This window comes from Numida meleagris, chromosome 12, assembly GCF_002078875.1.
Source record: "Numida meleagris isolate 19003 breed g44 Domestic line chromosome 12, NumMel1.0, whole genome shotgun sequence".
NCBI lineage: Eukaryota > Metazoa > Chordata > Aves > Galliformes > Numididae > Numida > Numida meleagris.
In genome coordinates, this window is record NC_034420.1 from 5,996,972 (window position 1) to 6,021,780 (window position 24,809).

General features: G+C 39.4%; 1 long non-coding RNA gene across 1 annotated transcript in view; it reads right to left on the reverse strand.

Annotated features, from left to right (window-relative positions):
* Window positions 1-24,433, reverse strand: part of LOC110405247 — a 1,207,595-nt gene extending 1,183,162 nt beyond the window's left edge. Inside the window, exon 1 of the long non-coding RNA XR_002442765.1 lies at window positions 24,168-24,433. This is a non-coding gene — a long non-coding RNA (uncharacterized LOC110405247). The remainder of the gene's footprint in view (window positions 1-24,167) is intronic.

The following is a 24,809-nucleotide window of genomic DNA, read 5'->3' on the forward strand; positions in this document are numbered from 1 at the left end:
AGTTGAAAGACAGATGAGGGGAAAGCATACTGAAACTCTCAGTCTTGTGCTTTCCATCCCTCTTAACTCTTCTGCAAATCTAGCCCAGGAACCTTAAACTCCATAAAGCAGCAAGGTTCACAAGAGCTAGCCATGCTACCGTGCTCCCAGCACAGAATCAATCAATAGAACACCATTCTACTGATATTCCTGTAAATTAGGCTCTTTTTGAGTATCTCAGAGGGGTGGAGCACTTCCTAAGGCACGTAGACTTTTGAAGCCTCATCTCTACTACACTCACATGTTCCAAACTCAGAAATTCTTGCTCTTAATAACAAACGACTTAAACCTTCACATGGGGCATTCTCTATACGGCATTAAAGATGTTCCTATTAATACCAGCTCTGAAGTATTTCTTAATCTATGCTATTTCAAACACTCTTTCACATCGGACACAACATTAAACAGTTAGTAAATCCAGATGGCCAGATGCTTTGCTTAAAATGCAGTCAGTATTCTACTTTAAACAAGCTTTAGTGCATCTACAATTTTTCTCCTATCATGGGATCATCACTAACAGTAAACCAGTGTAAGATTTTTACGCATGTGCATTATTATTTAACACTTGATCATCCAAAATATATCAGAAACAAGAGAAAACTGAAAGGAGGCCTCATATGCAAAACAAAACTCAGTGCAAAGAAATCCAAGGGGATTTGAACTCACGAACACGGAGAATAAGCTTCAGGGAGCTCCATCCAGTAACTTCAGAACTGAATTTAGCCCTATACTGTTTATTTCAAGGCTTTTGTACATATTCCCCTCTATAATTTGCACACCACCCTGTTCATTACTGAAACAGCATTTCAGTACACATCTAATGGAAATAATTACTATAAATTGTTTAGAACTGTGAAGCGTGTGGGACTGAGCTTTCAGTTCAGCAGTAAGTCTATATAATCACACAGAGGGCTGCTCTAGAGACTTTTTATAAAGTAATCAAATTGTGAAACTTAGCAATGCAATCGATTTTCTTGTCAGAAGATCTACATCACTGCCCGGGATGCCAAATGGTTGATGAGAAATTCAGTCACCTACAAGCCTGGGAGCAATCACCCACCCACCAAAACACTCAAGGAGATAGGGGGGTCACTTTTAAACGAGTTGCCTAATTATCTGCAATGCATTGGTAGAGCAAAACAAATGGCTCTGAAGAATATGTGCTGTATTCAACAGCTTTTCATTTCTTATTGACACTGTTTCGTTCTCAAATAAGGCTGCCTTCTTTCATGCCATGTCAGAAAAGACACATGATAATGCTGTAGCATTCAGTGGGGAGCTGCTTCATTAACAACTGAGTTATGTCACATCCTTTCATACCTTGCTATACAACTGCAACAACTTGACAAGACAGACCTTAACACAATGCATCAGCTGAGGTGTACAGAGAAATACTGCTTTCAGAGGCATGCTGTCATTACAGGATTTTTTATTTTTATTTTTTTGCTCTGAAGGCTCCCCTTACTGAAGACTGTATAGATCTTTCACATGTATCTTGGTTGGCCCCACACTGACTCATACATCTTAGTATTACGTATTAGTAAGTCATGTGGCACAGGATGGTTTGAAGTAAAATTGTGGACAGTACCACAGTACTGTATACCATACGTTATTCCTTCTTGGCCTTTTAAGTGAAGATTTCAAGCACATAAAAGACATAACAATACACAGGGCTTCATACCGCGTCATTGTTTTTTTTCCTGTTTCCTATATAGTCTTCCACACATCACTTCGCCTTGCCCTATCTCAATTTTCCAGTCTGAAAACAAATGTATAATATGACTTCACTTCTCAAGACCATTATAGGAATGCACTAACTGTTAATTAAACAAATTAAGAATTTTTTCAAAAGGAGCCAAGGGACTCAAATAGCCAAAATCAGCAGAATACTCACTCATAAGTACAACATATTGTTTTTAACTATTTTTTTTCTCAACTGGATTTGCTGGAAAACAGGTTGCACCTGCTGTTGATTTTCCCATTCAGAACACTTGTGCTTCTAAACTCCAGTTAGAAAATTTAAAAGGTTTCTGCTTGCTACCAGTACCCTAAAATAAACAAGAGAAAGCATTCCTGTTGTGGTTTAATGGCCACACTCCTTCCGCTGAATGAGAAATACAAGTTCAATATCTACAGCCATACATGTACAATCTGGAATTTCTCTCTGTGGTGAACAGGTTGCCACGTATCATAGGCATACTTCCCTGTTAAAAAGTTATCAAACACAGAACATATCTACTTAGTGGTTTTTTATCCCTGCTGAGCCACCAAAGATTTTAGAACTTGCGTTTAGCAGAAGTCCTAAGAACTTTCCCCAGTACCAGAGGTGAGCTTTCAAATGATGGGAAGGAGAAAAGGACGGATTTTACATCTCTCTTACTTATCTCTGTGTTCCTGGGAGAAGGGCCAAGTGTGCTTTAGTACTTGAACTAAGAGCTGGCTTAGCTCCAGCTTTGGAGCTGTTTCCATTATCTCACTAACCACAGCGTACCTCGCACATACATGACGCACCTGAATTATGCACGTACAGACTACAAAGACAAACACAATCTATCTTGTCTGACCTCCTGCTTAAGAAAGACCCTAGTATTTCCCTAAATAAGCATTCCTTGAACATCACTTCCAAACTTAAATTAAGATGCCAGAAAATACAACACAGAATGGTCAGTTACTTGGGAGGTTAATTACCTGTACCGCTAAAGCAATACACCTTATTTCTAAGTCTGAGTGTGTATCTCATTATACATCTACACACTAGAATACAGAAACCTTTGTTTTCTTATTCCTTAAGTACACACTGATTAAATTCCTCTCCAGCGTCTTCTTTGAATTATATAATAGCTTGAGTTGGGAAGGACCTTAAAGATCATCTAGTTCCAAGTCCCCTGCAGGAGGCAGGGTTACCAACCATTAAATCAGGAGCTACATCAGACTGCGCAGGTCCCCATCCATCCTGGCCTTGAATGCCTCCAGGGATGGGATATCTACAGTTTCTCTGGGCAGCCTGTACCAGCACCTCACCACCCTGTAAGTAAAGAATTTCCACCTAACATCTAACCTAAATCTCCCCTCTTTGAATTTAAAGCCATCCCCCCTTGTTCCGTCACTGCCAGACTGTATAAAAAGTTGGTCTCTCTCCTGTTTATAAAGGTTTCCTCAAGTTCTAGAAGGCTGCAATGAAGTCTCCCCAGAGCCTTATCTTCTCCAAGCTAATCAAGCCCAACTACATTAACTTTGCTTCACAGGAGAAGTGCTCCAGCCCTCTGATCAACTTCATGGCCCTCCTCGTGACCCTTTCCAAGAGCTCTACGTCTTTCTTGTGCTGGGAGCCTCAGGCCTGGATGCAGTACTCCAGATGGGGCCTCACAAGAGCAGAGTAGAGGGGGACAATCACTCTCCTGACCTGCTGGTCACCCCTCTTTTGATGCAGCCCAGGATACAGTTGCCTTCTGAGATGCAAAAGCACACTGCTGGCTCATGTCCAGGTTTTCATCCATCTGGACCTCCAAGTCCTTCTCCACAGAGCTGTTCTCAATGAGTTCTTCTCCCAGTCTGTACTATGTCTGGGACTGCTCTGACCAAGGCGCAGCATCTTGCACTTGTCCTTGTTGAACCTAATTCATTTGATAAAGATAATAGAATTTACTACTTAAACCTTCAGAGCAAGAGGTATTGAAGGTCGCTCTGTGAATTTCCACCAATACTCCAACATACTTTCTGGATTGTATATGTTGTAACAGCCACTACATACATACCCAATAGCTTTTATTACTGTTTTCCTTGTTGACAGGCTAATAACATCTCAAGCTTCCAGGGAGGGGACAAGCACTGAGAAGAAGGGAAACCAAGAAAAGTAATCTTCAGAGATTTCAGCAAAGTTGTGAATGGTGTTTCTCACAGTATCCTTCTGAACAAAATGTCCAGCATACAGCTAAACACGATTGGTGAAGAGCTGGCAGATGATTTGAGTCCAAAGGGTTATAGTAAATGAGGTAACATCAGGCTGGCAGCCTAGTAGAGCTCCACAGGGCTCCTTTTTAGGGTTTCTTCCATGTTTCCATAAATAACTTGAATGCAAGACATGAAGGTATACTAAATAAGTTTGCAGACAACACTGAGAGGAGCTGTTGGCTCTCCCATGGGCAGAGAGATCTTGACAAACTGAAAGGCTTGGCAATCACCAATGACATGAAGCTTAACAAGACCAAGTGCTGGATTCTCCACCTGGGATGGGACAACCCTGGATATACATACAGACTGGGGGGGACAAGTGGCTGGTAGAAGTCCCAGTCTAAGAGTTCCTGCTAGCAGCAAGTTGAATTTAAGTCAGCAGTGTGCCCTGGCAGCCCAAAGAACCAACCAAATCCTGAGGTGCATCAGACCCAGAGCTGCTGGAAGGTTGAGGGAAGGGATTGTCCTGTTCTGCATAGGTACAGCCTCACCTTGAGTGCAGTTCTGGGCACCACAATGTAAGGACATAAAACTATTAGAGAGCACCCAGAGGAGGGCTATGAAGATGGGAAAGGTCTGGAGGGCAAGACATGAGGAGCAGCTGAGATCCCTGGGTTTGTTCAGCCCAAAGTAGAGGAGGCTGAGGGGAGACCTCATGGTGGCCTGCAGCTCATAAGGAGCAGAGGGGCAGCTCTGCGATCTGTTCTCTGGTGTCATTGACAGGGCCTGCAGAGACAGCACGGAGCTGAGTCAGGGGAGGGTCGCGTTGGCTATTAAGAAAAGGTCCTGCACCAGAGATGGCCAGGCATGGAACAGGCTCCCCAGGGCACTGGGTATGGCCCCAGGTCGCCAGAGTTCAAGAGGCACTTTGGACAACGCTCCTAGACATAGTCTTAGATTTTTGGGTGGTCCTTCATGGAACCATTTGGACTAGATGATCCTTGGGGGTCTCTTCCAACTCAGGATACTCTGATTCTATTATATGATCCTTCTGAACATCACTTGCACATTGGAGGTAGAACAAGGTACAAGAGGTAAATTGAGTAAGGTAAAAGAAGTAAATTGATGGGCGAGTTGAGACTCCTCCATCTCAACTTAACACTAAAGACTGTATAAATTTAGAGGAAACTGAACAGGTTTCTCTGCCTATTGTAGATCTCTCCTCTTATTCTCTCCATCATGAGGGTTTATGACCAGTGAGCGACCAATTTAACCAGTCTCTATAAAAAGACTACTGGATTAAAAGATGCTCATTCCAGATCTTGTTCAACAAGATGACAAATTTTGTGAAGAGCGAGGTATTTCCTGCCTCAGAGTTACTGTTCAGCACAAAGAAAACTTTCAAGTTTTTTCTTAACTACTTTTATTACATCTTTTTCTCTCTCATTCTCTCATTTAAATAAAAGCCCTGGAAACCTATGGTTTCATAGATTGCCCACAACCCGCAATTTATGGATGCTACTTGCAACCTTCAAAAGCTTTTAAAAATAGTACTGGATCTATTATTGTGAATTACAGTAATTGCAGCAAAGATTTAAGAGGCACTTTGAGAAATTTCAATTTCATGGTATGTTTCTGAACCTACTTCCTCTGCATCTGGGGGAAAACACAGTTATTTTTTCTGAAAGAGCTTTTCTTCTTCTCTTTTGATATAAAGTTTCAATCGAAACTTCAGTAACAAAATTTCTCACAAGGAATAAAATGCTGGGTTTCCAATTCCAGTTGCAACAGAGTCAAAGATGGTATAAGACTTCAGCCTCACCTCAGTTTTAAGAGTACAAAGTGAAAATCAACCCCAAAAGGAGAGCAGAGCCTTTGGGATTTCTATACTCTCCAGCCTTCTAAGAGTTTCATATTCTGATGTTTTGAACTGAAGGGTCAGATAAGGTCAATATATTCTTGAATAATCAAAACTGAACTTCAAACTATGATATTCATGTGAACATTAGCAGGTTTGGACTGAACAAGTTCATTGGTACGCAAGACTGGAAAAAATACTTAACGATCTCTCCAGGTTTCCTTACACAGTCTGCCCATTTCCCTATTAAAAAAAAGCCCAACAGTTAAGTGCACCAGAGAGGACAAGAACCATGAGACAATAAAGTAAGCAAGGAGGTAGAGGTTTGCTCCTTGACTTTTTCTTTCCAAAACACAGCTTTTCCTACCTTGATTCTAAAGGCATCTCTGCAATCTGTACCACCCAGACAGATGAGAACTAAGGCTGCCGCAAGACAAAGGAGAAACAAAGTCTCATAAAGAGTTTTGTTCTTACTGAGCTGAGAGGAGACTTAGCGGAAAGGATCAGCTCACAAGGACAGAAGGAGCTCTGATACCAAGGTCTTCAACTTTTAGATTATTTCCCAGTGATTTCCAGACCTTCTCACAGTGATTTCTTTCTCTACGGAATAAAAAAAAAAAAAGAAAAAAGGGGGAGGGGGGAAAGGGGGGGAAAATTTTGTTCTAGATGTAGGTAAATATTGAAGCCGATTTTATAATCTAAATTCTTGCTGGTGGTTTTCACATGCTCATTCCAACAAGATTCAAGATGAAATTTCTAGTTGATGTAACTGTAATTGCTTGATATGCAAGTTTCCCTCACATGGAACACATTCTCTGCAATTTATGTCCATTACATTCTTCTAGAACATCCCATAAGCATAACTTGGTAAAATTTTATAGACAATCTCCTGAAATTGCCCCCCGATGTATATGAAAGAAATTTTTGTCAGTACAGTATAGTCATTTACAGCTGCAGATACCACCCAGATAGATTCCCTTAACCTCAGCTCAGACCACCTACTTATTTGAAGGTGTAATGTTACTTAGCTTCAAAGAGAGTAGAACAGCTAGCTTTTTTTTTTTGCTTTTCTTTTTTTCCACATAAAATCAGGAATTAATCAAAACCATTAACTTTTTTTTAATGCAACTATAATGGCAGTAACAGAGGTATCTTGTCCTCAAAATACAGGTAACTTCTAGGAAGGAAAGAAATGATCGGTAATATCATTGGCTTTGACTTCTGATTTGTCTGCTGCTTGCAAGGCAGTTTCATTGATGCCTCATCAAGTTTTAAATTATAGGTATAGGAGCAATCATGTTGTTCAGATACCGGGAAGATTAGCTATTACCATAGGAATAGGAGATGAATCAAAGTTTCCTTCCTTCCCCTTCTCTCACCTCCAACCTCCTCATACTACAGGTATTATCAATGCTCAAGTTTGGATGAACAGCTTGCAGAGACTTGCTAATACCTCGCCTTCAAATGATTCAGACAACTTCTTTACTGATTAGGCTCCAGCGCAGCTGTGTTGGTCAGCATTACACTTGGTCTTATGTTTCCAGCAGTTTCTGAAGCTCTCTTAACAGTTTTGCCCTGAACACACTCCCTTGTCTGAAACTGACAGCTCCTAAAAGGACAGGGCTGAAGTAGAAGAAAACAGATTCTAGACCTCTAACTAGCCTTCTCAGATCCAACAAACATCAGTCTCTTTGGATTAAATGGAGAGTTACTAACTTCATAGGCATGTGAATCCAAAAAAAAAAAAAAAACCAACCAAAACCAAACACGACCACCATGACAACAATCCCCCAAAAGGTAATGAACGCTAACGAAGCATGCACTGTCACAGGGAGGGGACAGGAGCAAAGCAGTCTAAACATGGTGGAGAAAGCAGGAGGAAAACAGAGGCACAGGGCATAATACTTGCCTGAATAGTAAATGCAAAGAACTCTATCATACATACACCAAATGTCAATAGCACATGCAATTTTTTGTTAGAACAGCACAATTACAGCACAGAAAAGGGATTCCTTCTTCACTCTCATCTGTCATTTTTTTGAGCATCAGGACAGCAGCAAAACTTGCCTATTTTAGAGGTTATGCATGCAGAATTAACAGAGGCAGCCCAGCTCAGATTCTAAGGCATGTCAGCTCCCAAAATACACTTCTTGTACCGCAGTGATCTATTTCAGTATTTGCTGGAGCATGGCAGGGGTTGTTGAATAAGCTTTTTCTGAAAAGCCTCTATTAATGAAGTACATTTTTCCTAAGGTTTTTTCCCCCTACTGTTCTTCTAATGAAAAGATAACTACATTGCCCACATAGTGTAAATAACAATAAGTGCTTCTACTTTGTTTTTTTTACAGCTCAGATTCATGTACATTTTGACAGTGAGAGGCAAGCTCATTCTGTCCAATGATATTTTATTATTTTAATTTCTCCAAATACTGTAGATTTCATATTTTACAATTCAGTATGTAGTTCTTACAGTTAACAGATGCTCAATTAATAGGTCCCTTTAGGAAGAAGAATCTGGAAACCCCTCCTCTGCCTGGTATTAGCTTAAGCTACAGCACAAATCTGGTGTTACCAATGCAGATTTTTTGCCAAGTTGCCTAACAATGGGGTACACAGTCTGAAAGCTGCAACAACACTTAGCAAGTGGTAGATGACATATTTGATTCCTTCAGCAGTATTCCCCACTAACACATGTTTGGCTTTCACTGGCCCTACTCCTTCCTTGTTAGCAATATACTGTAGAGCCTGGAGCAACACACTACAGTTCAGAAGCCAGCCAGCTATCACTGCTTTACAAAACAATTCTGTTGCTGAATCAATATTTTTATGGCCTCCAGCTACTAGAAATGTCAGTATTTTTAGAGCTGCCAAAGCACTGAAATGTCATTTTCAAATCAAGGCCTAGATGATGATCTCCATTACATTTGTATAATTGGATGTCAGCAGAATCACTCAGGATTTGTAGATGAAACTGCTCAAAATACAGTCTCCTCACCCTGTTTATTCTCTACCTTGCCTCCTAAGCCACTATTTTTAGATCGCCTCATCTTGAGGAAAGGCAGGTAGCCACAGACCTGACTCTATTAAGACAGCTGTTACAGCTTCTTAATTCCTCACTGACCAGCTTCCTTGCAAGCTGTCAAACTTCTGCCGCAGCAATGGCTAGAAACATCATCAAAGGAGCAGATGTGTGCCTCAGCTGGTAAGCTGACCAGATACTCTTCCCAACAAACTCAGTGCTCCTTTTGATCATACTGCTTAGCTTCCGTTCCGTCATTTATTTTCTCCTCTTTCTGAAATACCAGCCAAGTTTGTGGCAGTTATTTTCCCCACAGGACTCCAGAGAACAAATCCCTTACTTACAGTTTTTTTTTTGTTTTTTTTTTTAAACATAGCTACAGACTTTTTCTTCATTTTGTACCTCATAACATGACTGCACACACAAACAGGAAAGAGGCATATTTTAAAAATGACTGTATAGTTGCTGGGGGGCAGGGGGGAAGAGTGGCTATAGGTTAGCTAACAACAATAAAGAAAATCATCAGAAAAGCCTAAAAGGAAGAGAGAGGGAAGAAGGGAATGAGTAATTTTGTTTTTTTTTTCCACCTGACTACACCCCCCTACTTATCATCACAAAGAGCAGTGGAAAGGGAGTAACATGCACCATAAAGGAACCCCTGCATAGTGCAAAGGCCAGACACAGCCAAATCAAACAAGCAGCTGACAGTCTCCTGGGTCAGAAGATAACCAACAACTGAAGAGAGTTAATTAATATTTTTGGTGCATGACCACGCTCTTCAGTTTTAATTGGTGGCAAGTGAGCAACCAAAGAATTGTAAGTGGAATTTCATTTATCTGTATACAGCAGATCAATATTCACTCAGCATGCAACAACTCCTTGCATCTCAAAGGGATAAAATAAATTGTCAGTCAGCAGCATGCTTTTGTTGTTGTTGGAATTTTTCTAGCTAAATTATTCACCTTCTCAAAAGGCAATCTGATAAATGTTTATTTCTTCATAATGCATTCTAACAACTGCTGATTTGTGACACTTGCAGTGAACAGAATTGAAATTCAGAGCAGGGCTCTAGGAAAATGCTAGGCAGTACAAACAAGAAAGGGCTGCAAAAATTTTTTTCTCCACTTCAGATATTGCAATGGCCTCCTATGGTATAAGGGGCACTAATTGAATTTAAGAGATTTAATAAGTGAGAAATTCTCCCGCTCACTTCATATCACAATGAAAGCCAATTCAACAGTACTGGCAGTGGCAGCAGCACCAGAACAGCACATAAGTACCAATTTCACAGCCAAGCAGAAGAGACTGTGGAGCTATAAAGTTCACTGGCGAATGTTAGCTGAGGGCAGTCCTGCACAGCAATGGTGAAACTTTCACAAACTCTCTCCTGAAGAGGTGCTCTGATTTTGTACCCTATTTTGCCAGTAATAACTCTTGACTTATGTCATTTTCAATGTCGCAGAAGAAAATTTGGATTTTACTCACCCTCGATCAAGAAATTTAACTGTATACGTGAACGGTATGCTACAAATTCTGGAATCACACAGTTTGGAAACATAGACAATTACAAATATCATTTCTGCATTAAAGTGTTTCAGATTCTTAAATATTATTACCTCATGAGTCTAACTTGGTTTTTACTAAAACACAAGATCCTCTCCATCAGTAACAGTTTTTTATTAGTCTCAGTGCTGAAAAGCATAATGCAGATGAAGATGCATAATTCATATAAGAGCCCATAAGGACACATACCTGCAAACTGCTATTAATATGATCACCTAGTATCAATTTGACTTGATACAAAGAGCTAAGATCTGCAGTGTGCTCAGAACCATGACAGAATCACAGCTATGATTCAGTGCGTTGGCTAACAAAAGACAACTCGAGAAGATCAGAGGGGAAGATTCTGGGGAATATGGCAATGTAAAATGCTTATCCAGGAAAGCTGATTATTTTGTGATGTTTTATCACCTTTGTTGAAAGGAACATTACTGAATTTCCATCAGGAAGAACTGGGTCTCAGTACACATTTTCCATGATAAAATATGCAGCACTGATTCTGCACAAAAGGCCGCCAAACTGAGTAATATGGCAGTTACTATCAACTGGCAGAAAAAGTAGGATAAACGTTACAACTTCTAGTAAAGAAGAAATATGAACAACAAAATAAGAGAAAAAGCAGCTACTGGGCAGCACAAGATGTGAAGAGGATAGAAAGCAAAACAAGAAGCTGGTGAAGCATAAAGACAGAGATCACCTGGGGAAAGGATAAGCAGGGTGCTCAGAGAAGTTGCATTTTCATGCATGCTGGAAGATCATCTTTGAAGGCAGTTTACAAGGATGCTGCAGTAATCCAGATGGTAAATTATGAGAGTGTGTATGAGAGTCCAAGTGGTAGAGAATCAAAAGGGTAAACAAACATATACTGCCCAGTTTTCAATGGGGTACATTTCTCATCTGATTCAAATGCTGCCGAGTTCACCTTATACCAGAGGGAAAGCAAACATAAGAAGCAAAGGAGCAGACGACTCCACAGGAGGAAAAATGTCCTGGTGAACATGGATTAATCTCTAACAATTATTTTAAAAGACAGGCAGAAAAATACAAACTGCACATCAACTGTAATTTATGTTAAATGCAGCTGTAAGTGCTGCATGCAATATGCCCGCATCCCCAGAAACAAAAAGGGGGTAATGTAACAGATGTTGCTGCTGTAAAACATTAAGCAACATGACTCCTCCTGTTTTCCTAAATAAATAGGAAAAAAGAGAAATGAGCACAAAAGACTTAACTTCATAAAATATTAAATATCTCACTTAGTTGATTCAGTATGTGTGACACCCTTTCTTACTGTGTATCTCACAGCTGCTGCTGTGTAAATGATGGTAAAAGAAAGAAAGCATGAGAATAGGTATTAGTGTAAAACCTGTAACTTTGACACTTTCAGAAAATTTAACGTTACTGAGCTTACAGTGATAGCCTCAAAGAACCTTCTAAGGTTTTGCTGTATTGGAGAGGTAAAAGAGACAAAGCCTTTCAGTTATGTGGAGAAAATATCTTGAGGCTTTCCAAATAAGTCAGATATTTACTAACTGAAGAACTTCATCTGTCTCATGAGATTCCTCTGAAGGGCTTTGGAAATAAGATAGCAGTTTGATTCCTCTCACCTGCCTGCTGGTGAGATAATCACAGCATTGGCAGGTACACTAGCAGCAAGTTCTAGAATGTTATGGAGATATAATTCCTGCCAGACCTCCCTTGTCCCTAGCTTAATAACATCCAGTCCATTTTATTCTTCCAGGACAAGACTAATCAAGACAGAGCAAGAATTGCAAAGAGCAGATTTGTAGTCAGTCAGTGAAAAATGGATGCAAAAGATGGAAGAAAGCAGAAAAGTGCAAAAAAATCCAGAACCTACACATATATAAAGCCTAGGTCACATTGCAGCAACCTCCAAGGAGACAGACTCCTTGTAGATAGGAGTGTATTTCTTTTTAGTACTGAACATGCTGAATAATTGTTTGGTTTGGTTTGTGTCTAAGTCCCCTCACTGTTGCTCTGATTAGTATTGTTTGCTATTTCATTTCATTATCTTGAAGTTATCTCTGCAGAGCAAAGATTCCCTTGTGGATTCGCTTTACCTCATTGCTTACCCATCACTGACTGCAGTGACAGAACATGAGAAGATGCTAGATACTGTGGGATCAGATTCTGCTCTCATCTTTCTAAGGAGTTACAGGGCAAGGAGAAATCAAGAAAACCTGTTTTCTATTTATGTGCTCCTCCATACCTCAGACTACTAACAGAGGAATCTGAAGATTGCCTCATATTCTCTTCTCCGCATAATCTGCTTTCTCTGAACTCAAGCTACTAAGAAAAGCTTTGTGGCATTATATCTGCACCATTCAGCAAAATCTACTAAGGGCTCACAGTAATTGCTGAGAGAAGTTTCCACTTTTTTTTTTTAAATCAAAAACCCAAAACAAATGTAATTCCTGTCTGCTGCCTACACATCCTCCCTCCCCACTGAGCCAGTGCACTATGATGCTAATGCCAGTAACGTTCAGACAGAGATCAAGCAATGCAGCCAGCTCTATTTCAACTCTTTCAACTTGAAATTTTACTTGGCTGCACATATTACCGTCTGAGAAATATAAAGCCATTTGTCCTCTAATAAAAAGCGCTTTTAGATAGAATTGAAACTACCCCAGATTCAGGCAGGGAAGGAAGGCTGCTAATCCAACTGAAAAGAGGAAAGAGGGAAATTCTGTTACTAGTTCGCAGATGCAGGTCATCTCAGAAACATACACATACAGCAGTGAAATTATGTTTCACACATGTGTAGCTGTAAGGCCATGACTTAAACAACAATCATTCTTTACTGTTTGACATTACAGAATCCAGTTTACCTAATTTTGATGCTAGTGAAGATGTCAAATTCGGCAAGAGGTGTGTTACCAGTCTGAGCACCCATTTCATAACAGAGGGGTTTTTTTTGTTTGGTTGTTTTTTAAACTCTGGTACCTAAATTTCAGAGCCAGTTTCCAGTCATCATTAACTACTGAAGGTTCATACAGATATGTTTCATGTACCTTTTTCACCTCCTTCCCGTCTTCGATGGATTTACTGGGATTAAGAAACAGTCCTCACGCTGACATGACATATGCAGCACGAGTTCACTTGTATGGAGTAATACAGGCCAAGGATGAGTACCCAGCTTTCCCCTCCACCTGCATACATTTACCACTGCTGTCAGCACAATTAGATTTTAGGACAGGCTAATGACTTTAAGTCATACACTGAAATGGTTTTATGGAGAATACTTTCAGCATTAAGAAATGCCTATGAATAAGAAAAGCTTTCAGAAAATCCTAGATTAACACAAGTACTCTTCTAAAAACACTAACAAAACTATCAAGTTCTGCGATGACTTCACATTCCAACAACTACAGAAAGCAGCTAAGTGAAATATTAAATAATTACTGGAGACAAATTAATTGTACTTGTATAAGTATCTGAATATAGCTAAAGACTGAAGAGTCACTTGAAATTTGTGGAAGATTCTGCCTACTTAATTGTTTTGTTTTTTGAGTTTTCATGTCATTTTTAATATTCTCTAGAGACACCAATAAAACTGTTTATATGTTAACAGAAGCACAAATAATATCTCATGTACACCAGCTTTTCCAATACTGGATTCATACTGTTACCAAACAAAATAAATAGCACTTTCCTGTACATATAAACACAATTTAAAAAGTGAAAACTTAGTAGGACTGATATTGAACACATCAGGTATCCAAAGGTCTCCCTCCTGAGCTACGCAGAATGGTTATGACATAGCTAAAGACTGGAATGAGCCTCCTGAAATATGAGGACAAAACATCGTGTTTCCCTTCTTGTTACACTTGACTTAAGTTAACTGACAGTGAATCATGTGGCTTTAAGCCTCACTTTTTATGAAGTCCTGAATCACTGAACAGGGAACATTTGATTTTGGTTACTCAGAACACCAAATAAAGCATACAACTCCCTAGCTTTCATGGAAGTTGCATGTAGATACCCATAACCATTGCTCTGATCACCACTTCTCTGTATTTAACGATGAAGACCTTAAGGTTTTTGGAAAGAGCTCACTGACAATGAAGTCACTGAATAGGCAAATATCTATTCACACACACAGCTCTATTGACTTCAGAAGCACTGCTCATTTGTGAAGCAATTCTACAGCCACAGTGAATATAAAAAGGCAATCAATATCCTACATTTCTTCTCTAACTCTGTCACTGCAGTTTAACCTTTCAGCAATCGTAACCCCAATTACATGAATTAAGCTGAAGGTAAGATATATGACCTTATTGCTACAATGCTTGCCTCCATGTCTTACAATGGAGACAATTACAGCTTTCCTTGTAATATACAACCAAGTGCTGTAAAACTGTATTCATCCATACCACGCTGCTTTTATTGGTATGAATGCTTATGAAGTGCCAGTACACTTAGAGCAAACATATCCCTAAATGAAGAAACATACCAACCCACGCTTCAAAGCACAGCCTGGGCCCTCTGATTCACTGCCTGCTCTCCCTTTGCTACCATGTAACAGCAGAAACCTGGCTTCTAAATCAACTCCTGAAACAATCATGGCCTCATGCAGCAGCGAGAGACCGAGGGAACCAGCACTCCCCCTAGAAATCCAGTCAATTAAATTCTGCCCGGAAGGGATCCAATCTAATATCAAAGATGCTGCCATAAGGGTAAGTTCCCTGGAGCAGAGGGTTAATGATTTAGAGCACATCAGGCTGGCCTGAAGCACTGGAAATGAAGCTGTGTCTAACTAAATAAATAAATACATAGGGAAACAACCAAACTAAATACTTGCAGAAATTACAAAAAAATATCCATGGAGACACGCTGCAGTAATTGGCACCCCATTTAAGGGATATTGAGTTTTGTTTTGTTTTAAATCTCACCTTAATCCCTGAATATTTGATTTCCCAATATCACTGAAATACCATACATCTAAGACACTGCTGAAACTCACTAAAAACCCAAGCATAACTCAGTCATCTCCGAAAGTAACAGCAGTCCCTGCTAGAAACAGGTGAAGGTGGCTTGTTTTTGGCCTTTTGTTTCATTGGTGTTATTTTTGGTTCCTCTATTCAAAATGGAAGCTGACTGTTGGGTGTCTGCAGATTGTAGACCTTCCCTAAATATATGCATTATCATCAGCATTAAAATTCAGGAACTCTCACTGTCCCTGAAATCAGAGAAGCAAAGGTGTCTGGTGATATTAAGATTAGATTCTTCTAAATTTAAGGCTCCAGACCCATCTGTGCAACTAAATGCGTATCCAAAGTGCATCTAAGAATCCAAACACATCCAACACCAACTCACTCTCTTTTGTGATTATTATTACTGTTACTGGATCATCTTTGACTCGCCACAAGAGCCAGACAGGCATCTATTTTCAAACACATTTAGTTACGTAAGCAAAAACGAATAAAAACTTTCTATATGAAAGCCACTACATGAGAATAATTGTTTGTCACTATTACTCTGCTTCTGAGGGTATTTCTAAAGCAAAGTTTTCTGTCCGCCCAGAAGGGCAGAAAACTATTTTTGAAAATGCTTAGCCGTACTAATATGTCTAATGATGCGAGTTAACCCTGTCGTGGGTATCTCCTTCTGAACCACAGCTAAGCAACTGCTAGAAAAAGACAGCAGCTGACAGGGGCTGTATTAGAATCACTGAAATTCAAGATGCATTTGAAGAAGCAGGAAAGACATTGATGTGATTTAAGTTCTGGACAAGATCTCACTATGAACTGACATCTTACACAAATCGGTTTCTCAGCATTCTAGTTTTCCATCTAAAAGATGAAGATTGAAAGGTAGCGTCAAGGTATTTTCACCCCAAAGACAGATTCGAGAACATCAGCTGGGCAGCCTGGTCTAGTGGCTGGCGACCCTGCACTCACCAGGGGGGTTGAAACTCGATGATCTTTGAGGTCCTTTTCAACCCAGGCCATTTTATGATTTTATGATCTCTTATCTGGGGTAGAATCATAGGACTGCTAGTACACCAATAAGTGCTCTGTAACCACCCAACCCAGTGTTTGAATTTCACAGAATTTGCAAGACTCATCATCTCCCAATTCCGTCTCTCATTTAAGCACTGTGTACCACCACAGTTACTTTTTGTTCTCTTTGTTCCAAGCTCAGCTGCTAAATTAAGAGATCTATTAGTTTGGCTCCCCAGAATAAGAACACAATCCTCCTTCCCTCTCCGTGTGCAAAGATGTTCTGTATCTAGTAAGGTGTTTTACTCACAATTCCCCCACTCTATCAAGAACCAATCTGTACTATGAAATTGATTCCTCAAGTGGTAGGAAGACCACAGCACACATGTGGTTCACGTGTTTGCAGTGCACTAGTAACACTAGCAACAACCAAAGGAACTGGAGGGGGTAGGGAGAGGGCAGGCAGAACTACTTTGGAAGATAACAAGAGTAACTGATGTTATTAACAACCATTTAAAAATTATCAAAGAAACGATATTTTGCAGATCTATACTTAAAAATGAATTTTTATTTTTATGAAATCTCTACCACATAACCTTCAAATACATTTGACTAGGAGCATGAAGAAAACAATAGTAATGTTACATAGTTCAGAACATGGCTATCAGCTGCTTTGTTGGCCTCACCGTAGTTGAATTATATTACATTTAATAATAGAAGTGAACACTTCGTTTCCAAGATCATTAGCAGACTGCATTCAAATTTAACTAAAAGCTCTCTAGATGCAAGCAGGTTTATGTTCATAGGCATAACATTAGGCCATTTTGCCTTTTTAATTTTACCCTCCATTCACAAGAATCTTGGATGGTTTTTTTGGTCAAAAAACATTCATGAAATTGTGATTCAGTTCACACAAAACCCTTGCTTTATGAACTCACCACATTATGATTATTAGGAAGATTGTTACTTATGATATTTGGGTAGTCTCTATTATCTGAGAACCTTACCTCTCCAGGACTGAGTGGTATCCTTGTGCCCTCCTTGTGGCCAGGAGCTGAGATACAGTAAAGGCTCTGGGAAGCTACCAGTAGGTCAAGGCCCTGAATCCTTGGTCTCCACAAGTGAGGAAATAGCCTTTTTTTCACAAAATACATTTGAAGAATGTCTACCAGGGAATTGCTAATAAAAAAAAATCCCTGGTGACCAAGTACAGGGCTGATTCCTCTCTCTTTATGACCAAGAACCTCAGCAGACAAACATGAAAACACAGCTTTAGATACTGTGAGAATGTCTCATGTGAGAATAAATCAGTTCTAAGCCATGTAGGTGAAAGTGTACAATGGTGATGGGCACAGCCCAGGAAAACAGAAGTAAAAACAGCAGCAGAACCACCAAGTGTATGGATGCTCATTACCATGGCAACTAAACAGTATAAAACAGAAGGCATATATGTTAGCAAAGGACCCTTAGAAATTAAAAGGAAAAATGATAAAATACAACTAGAACTGTCACAACAAATTCCCATTCCACATCTGTTAGTAACATGACACACAGACCACCAGCAATCGAATCATACAGAAAAAATGGTGTTCAAGTTCTGCTTTTATTGGGCATGGTATCAATGAAGAGGACAAAAAAATTCATCAATTAGTAAGTATATTTAGAAAAATATTATAAATAAAAATCATCTGAGACAGTATTGGGCCTGCATATTTGCAAAAACTATTCCCATTCACTGATATCTTATTGCCACAGTCATCTGATACTCCAGATGATAAAGTCTTGCAAAATCTGTATTTAGTGCTAAGCACACATCATTTGGAAGATCAAGGTCTAATTAAATGTTTAACTCTCCATGTATTAAGTTGAAAAATTTCTACACATGGCATTTGATGCTTCTGTGAAGCTTCAGCACAGACAAAAGGTGCTGGTGAGCTCACTAGGATATGGCAATCTAAATCACCTCAAGGTACTTCCACACCCAGCTCATTACTCACTCTGGATTTTGTACCTCAGATCACCCAGATATTATAGCTTTCCGAAGGTAGTCAAATGGGCAGCACTTTTATTATCTCATCTTTTGAAGAAAGAGAAAGAGAGAGAGATAAGCAGCAGTGGCAGCCAAGGGTTCTTTACTTTTAAGTGCTCCTCTGAGTAGGATATTTAATGTTGGCAGTCATACTGTAAGCTCATTTCTTTAAAAAAAATTCCTAGGGGAACAAGCTGTACTGAAATACTACCTGAAATAGTAACCTTTCATCCTTAAGGTCAAAGGAAAAACAGTTCTTGTAAGCTCAGTAAGAACCTCTCTCTGATGTATATGAATGAAAGCAGAAAAAAAAAAAACAAAAGCCCTTACCTACTATATAAACATCTCGAAAGTAAATAAAACCCTTGAAGGGGAATGACACATAGCTAAGTGAAATTGCAGAAAGATAAATTATCTCAGGAAGCCAGATTCACTCCTGTGCAGTAAGTCAGTAGCAGGACAAAAGAAGACTAGAAATCATGACAGGTTTTAATAAATCAAAAACAGGATGAACAGTCTGACCCACCAACTGTGCTTTCTTCCTCTAAAAACATGTTTCTGGAAAAAAGTATTACCATTGGAAATTATAATTTATTAACTGCTCTACACCATTTAGATTATGATGCTTTTGACAGGGGGTTAAAGGTGTTATTTCAAACTGGCAAAGCAGATTAAGATCTCACTTGAAGAATTAAAAGCATATGAGAAAGGAGCAGAGTTATAAAACTCAGCAGAAGCGTAAAAGAAATTGAGCCATTGGGCCCAATTTTTAAGGCCAAAATAAACTTATTTAGATTGTATTACAATGCTTAGCAGAATGGTGTATTCAGAGGAACTGAGGTCAATTTAAAGGCAACTGATTTATGAAACACCCATATCACAGGAGATCACTGTTAGTGAGAACCATGATCTCTAGAAAACTTTGATGATAAACAATGTTGATGATTCAAAACAGAAGTTCAAGAGGTTGTTTAACATCATACATTCATGAGAGCCCTATTTTAACATTACAGTTTCCAATGTTGTTTTATCTGTCAAGTTGTACTGTAATGTTTCTTCTGAAGGGCATAGCACAAGTTTCTGGGAGACATGTCTTTTTTTTTTTTAAATGAAAACAACACAACCCCAAGACTCTCTGTCAGAAGTTCTCTTTCTTTCAACACTGATTTTCCTTTACATGTATTTGATAACAGACAGACCCCCTCTTGTGAACATAGGCTAGGTGCATCCTGACTATAGACATCTTTCAAGTAGCCACTGTATTCTTCCTGATGGAAGTTTCAAAAGTCATCATCTGCCAGAAGTTGTTTTATTTAACCACAAATGGCAGTGGTCTAATAGCAACTATACTATACAGCTGCCAACATCATTTCAATACACATCTTTAGGACTATCTTCACTTCAGCACACTGAGGAGTAAGAGCCAGCACCATCAAAAGTCATGCCAAAGGCTGGGTACAGGTTGGTGTCCTGAAAGAGCACTAACCTTCTGGGGCATTTTTCAGCCTCAGAATGAGACTTCAGTTTGGTGAGGATGTCATATGAGACAAAGATCAAGATCTCATTTTCTTGCTTCTGTTTTAGCCTTCTCTCCTACCATTCTTAAGAAGTTTCAAAACTTTCTCGTCATAAGCTATTAATATCTTCAAATCTTTTTTTTTTTTGCGAAGCTATTATTTCACTATTAAGTGTTCTGAAGGGCAGGTCGCATTGCATGAGACAATCTAGTTCAACACTGATCAGACTCATGATATAAGAAGATTTAAACAAAAACAGCTCCTTTCAGTTGAAACTATGACAAAGCCTGTTTATCAAATGCAACAAACCCATCTATCACCTTCTAATTGGAAGTCTTTCTACCAGCGTGCCTGGTGCCTCACTAATCTGTACACAACTTAATAAGAAAGTTAATAAATTATGCAAAAGAACTAATTATACCTATTTGTCAAAAGATGAGATAGTTAAACTCAGGATTTAAATAGCAGTAAATGAGTATTCTCTCCTAATTACTTTGACCTAAACTTTGGGGTAGGCGGGAAAAGAAGCAGAAATTTTTCTGACTGATCTCTGACAGGTAGGAGCTATGACCATACAGGCAATACAAGGCCAGAAGGGCCGCTGTTTCATGAAACACTGGAACATGCATTTAATTCAAATCATTAAATATCATCCTGTTATCAGTCTTCTCAATAGTCCAATGGTAAAAGTCCACTAAAAGGAAAAGTTAACATTGTGCCACTTGATCCATCTCTCCCTCCCTGTTTTTCTGAGGTTGTCTGCAAACTAGTCTCTGCCATCATAGAATGGCTTGGGTTAAAAGGGACCTTAAAGAAAGACTTCAGTTGCAACTCCCCTAATAACACCAAAAAAATAATACCATAAAATAAAGCACGTGCGAAAGGCACTCTAACATATAGAAATCACACAAAGTAGGTATCCACACACATCTTTGCATATGTTAGAGTCTTTAGATTCTGAAACTGGCACATGAAGTACGAAGGGATCAAAGAAGAGATTGTAAAAATTACTATATAACATAATTAGTGTATTTTAATGAAAGGCAAATACTGACATGAAGTGGGATATAATCAATTCCTTTTTATGTGAACTTTCTTAGATGTAGTTCATTGCAGTATAAATATCATGGCAAGAGTTTAAACCAGATTCTGGACTCACTCTGTTGCCAGCAATTTCAATTCTTGCCACGTGTTTTACTTAGGCTGTAGACATTAGCTAACCTCAGTACTGTTAAACGCAATCATTTTGAACCTTACGAGATCTTGCTTCTTGTAAAGGAGCTTGATACACGCCTGAGGTGGCGAACAAATTCAACTCCTGCTTCATCTTTTCCCATGTAAAAACAAATGTTTTCTAGACATAAGCTTCTCTAAAACAAGCCAAATTACTTACAAGACCACCACCTTCGTCACCTACTGTGGTTACTGCTTACTGCATTGCCAGTAGTTACCACAGTAAGAATTAACTCTTGGCAAACATCTTCTACCAAATAACTGGAGATGGAGACATTTCCTTGCTAGAGCTACACAGCATTTTACATCCGTACTTGTTCTTCCCATATTATTTTTTGTTCAACAGCATTCCTGTAGGTGACAGAGCAGATGACTCAGCCCTTAAACAACAATTGTTGATTGATTATAAACTCATTACTCAGAACCTTTATTTGCTGAAGGTGCTGTGGTTTGAATATCAATATTCAGCCTAGGTCAGCTCAGAGTTGCTTAAACAATTACATTCTGTTGATCCTAATGGAAACAATCCTCAAGTATATATATTAAGGATGTCATGATATCAGAGAGTAAACTCTAAATCATGTACGATAAATATAGCTATTACAATTAATTACACTAAATTGCCTGAGACAGCAAAAGGGGTAAGTGCCAAAGATCTGAGGCAGGCAGGCAGCTATCATTCTACCCGGCAGAATGCCTCTACAATCAATAAGCACTGAGACTCGCTTAGAAATCAAGAAAGAGCTTTCTTTTGACAAGGGAATGTATAAAGTCATATCTGCTATAAAACAAATCCTTTTAAGAACGTTTACAATTAGGGATTGTACCTGCTCAATAGCTGGAAAAAAAGAAAAGGTAATGTAAATTAATATCAAGGAGGAATACCACCCCACAGATAATCTGTCCAACATAAAGTATTCCACTTGACCTTCAAGTTTCCCTCTAATACTGTATCAGAATATTTAATGATTGTGCTTTTGAAAGAAACACAAAGGAAATTAACACTCCCTTTCAACTAGCTAGTAGAGGGAAATTCAGCCTCCTTTTATTCCAGTTTGGTTTTACCAGAGGCAGGGCATGCACCCCCTTGTTACAAGATCCACTGGTGGGGGGGGGGAACTGCCACACGCTAAACCCTCTTCTCTACAAATGTCAATTGAGAGTCACTTTGCAGGGGGTGATTCTCAATATTTGTTGAGGTTAAGACTGCATGAATAACAAGGGTTTTCTGTTGTTAAGTGTAGAACTAGTTATATCTCAGCTCTCTGGTCAAGTGTTCTCCTCACTTGACTCTCCCACCTCAGGACCTGGATACTGACTTCTTACTACAGGAGTAGTCCCCTAGGGAGACCAAAGTAGTCCCACCTCAAAATTCTGCTGCATGTCTGTCATTAGGACACTCTCCCAGCAAGGAGGCAAATCATAAGCTTGACATGGAGTAAGGATTTGAATTAATGTCTCCCCTTCCTGAACCACCCGTTTTAGCTACCAACTTAAAAATACTCCAATGAACACAGCCCAGGCTATAAAGCAAATCACTGGCAAAGTAGCAAAGGGTATTCAACGCTGTTTCCACTTGTTTTCTGATACAGAATCTCTGCATTTCTACCTACCCTGCATATTATAAAACCTTGTCAATGTACATGCAAGCTATTTAATGAAGTAACTTCAGAACAAAGGAAGCTGTGAACATTAACTGCTGCTGAACGTAACATCTCAACCCAAAGTCTACAAACATGGTAGGAGGTAAAGCACTAGCTCACATTTCTGAACAACTACAGACTAAAGATGGTTAGAGAGGATAAATCTTATTCATGGCAAAGAGAACAGAACAAATCAGCACACCAAGTAATAAAAAAAGCTTGCCTGCACATTGCATGTCCTTCATATTAAAGAAGAAGACAAACACACAGAGGTCATCCTCCTCAAAGTGAACTGTGACACTGTACCTCAATAAGGCTCATTTCTCACCGTACACTCCTCCTCCTCCCGCAGACAGGACTAAACAATAGGTAAAAATCATTGAGCCATTTTATTAAACTTCTGTTTTTACAGTCTTTCTCTATTAAATTGCTGACAATTAGTTCCCATAAGCTTAATTACAACCAGTTAAAGAAGTGTTGTGGAAGTCTATAAACAAAGCTTGGTCAATTTGAGATAATGGGTAGTTGAGACTAAATGAGATTTCTACCTCGCTACTTCATATGCAACCTACTCAACACGTTCAATACTACAGCACAAGGTTCCAGAGGAACCTTGAATATTGACCTTGGAATTGTCTGAGAATTCATAGCTGTCTAAATCAGCAGCACAAACAATATTCTTACAACAAAAAAAGATAACGACTAAGGAAAGTTGCACTAGCTACACGATCAGTTCACAGAACAGTGCTAGAAACACAGTCAAGTAAAACAGAAAAAACACTGCTCAATTACAGTGAAGTTTCTCTCTAGATTACCAGAAGTTCATATAAACATAAATAACCAAGCAATTGAAACAGAATATTTGATTGAATCACAGAATGGCTTTGGTTGGAAGGGACCTTAAAGATCTAGTTTCAACCCCCTGCCATGGGCTGGCTGCCACCCACAAGCTAAGGCTGCCTTAAGTCCCATCCAGCCTGGCCTTGAATGCCTCTAGGGATGAGGCACCCACAGCTTCTCTGGGCAACCTGTTTCACTGCCTCACCACTCTGAGTAAAGAATTATCCAGCACACATGCACTGCTGGCTCATGTCCACTTTTCATCCACCAGGGCCCCCAAGCCCTTCCCTGCAAGACTGCTCTCAGTGAGTTCTTCTCCCATTCTGTATACATATGTGGGATTGCTTGACTCAAGTGCACCACCTTGCACTTGATCTTGTTGAGCTTCATTCAGTTCACGTGTCCATTTCTTAAGCCTGTCCAGGTTCCTCTGGATAGAGCCTCTTCCTTAATTAAATCAAATTTTCTCTTAATCTTCAATTTTTCTCATGGAATTTTAAGGGAAAACAGTGCCTGCATCAAAAAATAATTTTGATTTTGTAATAATTTCGAATAATTTTGCAGTAAAAACTTACCTCTACAGAAGCTGTATCATTTCCATCAGGTCCTTTTTGTCTGAGATCCGAACACTCCAGAATCTGACATCTAACTGATTTTGGAAAGGAAGCAGCAACATAGTAGCAATAGACTAAAAAAGAAATCTAAAGGAAACTAACCCTACTTGCAAGAGTGTCATGGTTTCATGATTTTCGGTTATTGGTATTCCACATCATAACATCATGTAGTGTATGTACCTGGTTCTCAGAAAAGAAGGACTACTACATTCCCCAAGGTACTTTGCTCTTCTGTTACCATTTCTGGCCAGAGGAAAAAGATAAAAATGTGCAGATCACAAGACCTCGTCCCTTCTCTTTCTGCCCATCTCTCGTCCTGGCAGTGCCTCACTCCCCAGCCATCTTATTATCGGTAGTAGAGTAAGGCTTACCTTGATTTTGGACATTCTTTCTCGCTGTATTGGATTTATCAGCTTAAATTGTAATTATACTGTGTTGTTTCACATTCTGATATCTTATTTAGTAAATTTGTTTGTTTCTCCTCAGATTGTTGCCCCTGTTTTTGCTCTCAGGCCCATTTCCCTACCCTTTTTTCCCTTTCCCCAGGGCGTGGGTCCATGGGTCCCCCATCCCATTCGTCACGGAACCAGGCTGAATACCCGT